The following is a 607-nucleotide window of genomic DNA, read 5'->3' as shown; positions in this document are numbered from 1 at the left end:
TTTCAAATTGTCATCTCGTTCTCTGTTGGAATTTCCATTCAAACTGAATGGATGTGGTTTTATTGACTTTCATTTTACTAAATTTCATTTTGCTTTCTCCTGATTGTGAAACTAATTTCACTAATTCTTCATGAAGTTTTGGAAATTATATTGATCACTAAAAGTCTAAGCCCATTTGATAATGCTAATCACTTTCATTTTGTTTGATGAGGCAAATAGGATAATAACTTGAAATTATTCATTATACTGGAAGAATAAACTAACACAGTTTTATTACAATTTATCCAGTGATTAATTTGTCTTATTCTAATCTAAAAATTTATAATGCTTTAATTGTGCTTGTACAAGTTATGAAGATCAATATTTTAAGAATAAACTACTTATTGTAGCCTAATGGTTTGACTGAAACTTTTTAACTTACCTCCAAGTTTACTTGAAGATTATTCAGTTAGTTGAGGAAATATTTTATAATAGAAAATTATGTGCATTTCTATATGTGCCCATAAATTTTAAAATGGCAACCTTTGTATAAAAATTATGAGACAAAGACATAAAAATCCAATCCTGGTATCAGAATGAAAAATTCACTTTTACATTCATCCTTAAT

Source organism: Echinops telfairi, unplaced genomic scaffold, assembly GCF_000313985.2.
Source record: "Echinops telfairi isolate 266 unplaced genomic scaffold, ASM31398v2 ScPeMD7_7421;HRSCAF=8459, whole genome shotgun sequence".
NCBI lineage: Eukaryota > Metazoa > Chordata > Mammalia > Afrosoricida > Tenrecidae > Echinops > Echinops telfairi.
This window is presented reverse-complemented; position numbering follows the sequence as displayed.